Genomic DNA, 2,755 nt, shown 5'->3' with positions numbered 1-2,755 from the left:
AGGGTTCGACGTTCCTACCTCCCATACACATTGCTAGTTAGTTTCATTGACTTTGAAGACTGGCGAGTCCTCATGATCCGAGGACTGAGATACTTTTGTAGATTTATGTTATTTCCTTTTTACAACTTTGTATGTGATGTATGAGTTATGTTCCAAGTAATTTCCTTATGATGTATTATATGGCTTATTGAGACTTATATTAAACTTTTGCTTTGTCAAAACTCTTGGAAATAAGAATTGTTATCATTTTGAACTCTTTATTTGTATTATCTTGTATGATATATGCTAAGTGGCTTGTGTCGGGACTCTCGAGGTTCTATACAGCATGTTACGCCTAGGGTATACTTTTGGTCATGACAAACTTAGTTTCTAGAGCATAAGGTTTAGAAAGGTCCTAGGATTTCTCATAATCCATGTCAAGTAGAATCTTTTTCAAGAGTGTGAAGTGTGCCACATTTATGAATATGAAGCTATAAGATATTTAGGAAATTACACTTCATTAATCACTCTAAAGTCATGTACAAGAGTTTAACTCAATATGTCCCTCTTCTAATGATTTTTGGGATATGGATACTTGAAGAGAATACGATAGGAGGATGTGGAATGAGATGCTCCTCAAGCTCCCCAAGAGGCCCCACAAGTTTTGGCTGACCCTTTGGCCTTACAAGTGACTAATGCATAGTTTCATGCTACTTTCCAAGTGTTGGCTCAAGCCAATATGGAGGTTGTGGTCCCCGTGAACCGAAATGTGGGTTTAGCGACAACTAGAGTGAGGGACTTCACTAGGATGAATCCCTCAGAGTTTTATGGTTCGAAGGTTGAGAAAGATACTCAAGAGTTCATTGATGAGGTATAGAGAGTGTTGATGATCATGGGAGTGACGGCGGTGGAAAAGGCGGAATCCGATTCTTATCAACTTAAAGGTTTTTCTCAAGTTTGGTTCAACAAATGGAATGGAGAGAGCGAAGTTGATGTGGATCCTCTTGATTGGGAGAAGTTTAGCTTCTTTTCTAGATAGGTTCTTTCCCCTAACATACGGGAAGAAGAGCTACTTGAATTCATTAACCTTCGTCAAGGGAATATGAGTGTGAAGGAGTATGCCTTTAAATTCACACAATTGTCTGGGTATGCTCCTACTGTGGTTGACGAACACAAGGCAAAGATGAGCAAGTTTGGTACGAGTGTACGAAATGGTTGTTAAGGAATGTCGTATCGCAATGCTCATAAAGGAAATAAACAATTATTTTCTAATGATTCATTCTCAACAAATAGAAGAGGAAAAACTTAAGGAAAGGTCTAGGGAGGAATAGAGGGCAAAGACTAGAGATGGTGACTTTTCACATTCAAGGTCCTATGGAAATGGTCGTTCTAGGTTCCGACAATGTTTTTTTGTTCAAGGTTCCTCTAATGCTCCAGGTCCAAAGTTTAGCAAAGATAGAGTGTCCAACTATAAGCTTCAAGGAGGAAATGTTGGGGCAAATGGTTATTTAGTCCCTGCATGCCAAAAGTGTAGCAAGAGCCATCTGAAAAATTGCTTGATGGGTACACATAATTGCTTTGGTTGTGGTAAAAGTGATCACCGCGTGAGAGATTTTCTATCTAGTACTAACAAGGGAAAGAATGGTAGGCAAGTTCTGCCTAGTGGTTCGGTTTCAAATGCTCCAAAGCAAAATCGATTTTATGCACTTCAAACTTATCATGAGCAAGAGGGTTCTCCCGATGTTGTTACCGGTATGTTGAAAGTCTTTCAACTTGTTGTCTATGCTTTGCTAGATCCTAGTGATACTTTGTCTTTTGTAACGCCATATGTGGCTATGAGGTTTGACGTTTCTCAAGATGTGTTGATAGGCCATAAGCCCTTTTTCTTTCTCTACACCTATTCGTGAATCGATTATGGCTAAGAGAGTCTACAAGAGTTGTTCCATTCCTTATCCCATAGATTTTCTCATGGTTATCTAGTAGAGCTTCATATGTTAGATTTCAATGTTATTCTTTGCATAGATTCGCTCCACTCTTGTTATACTTTTATTGATTGTAGAACCTGGCTGGTCAAGTTTCAATTCCCAAATGAGCCCATCCTAGAGTGGAAAGGGGGGAATTCTATTCCTACGGGTCATTTTATTTTTTGTCTTAAATCTAGAAAAATGGTTTCTAAGAGTTGTCAATAAGTTTCCAAAAGTGTTTCCCGATAATATACCTAGTGTTCCTCCTGAAAGGGAAATAGACTTCTTTATGGACCTTCTCCCAGATATGCAAACTATCTCTATTCCTCTTTACCGGATGGCTCTGGAAGAGCTTAAGGAATCGAAAGAGCAATTGAAAGATTTGTTGGATAAGGGTTTCATCCGACCGAGTATTTCCTCTATATAGTTCTGCAGTTTTGTTTGTTTGTTAGAAAGATGGTTCACTTCGTATGTATATCATCTCCAAGGTGCTAGTTACTGCTCTAAGATCGACATCTCGTTGGGTTATCACCAATTGAGAGTGAAGGAATATGACATACCAAAGACGGCTTTCCAAATTCGGTATGGTCATTATGAGTTTTGGGTAATGTTATTTGGTTTGACTAATTCTCCGTCCGCATTTATGGAATTGATGAATAGAGTGTTTAGACAATATATTGAAATGTTTGTGATTGTGTTTATCGATGACATCTTGATTTACTTAAGGAGGAAGGATAAGCAGGCCGATCATTTGAGGATTGTGTTGCTAGTCCTCAAGGACCAACAACAATTTTGAAAAATTAGAATATGAG

This window comes from Solanum verrucosum, unplaced genomic scaffold (assembly GCF_900185275.1).
Source record: "Solanum verrucosum unplaced genomic scaffold, falcon-dt-bn FXZP01000164.1, whole genome shotgun sequence".
In the NCBI taxonomy this organism is placed as follows: domain Eukaryota; kingdom Viridiplantae; phylum Streptophyta; class Magnoliopsida; order Solanales; family Solanaceae; genus Solanum; species Solanum verrucosum.
The sequence above is the reverse complement of the archived record's forward strand: the minus strand, read 5'-3'. Positions refer to the sequence as shown.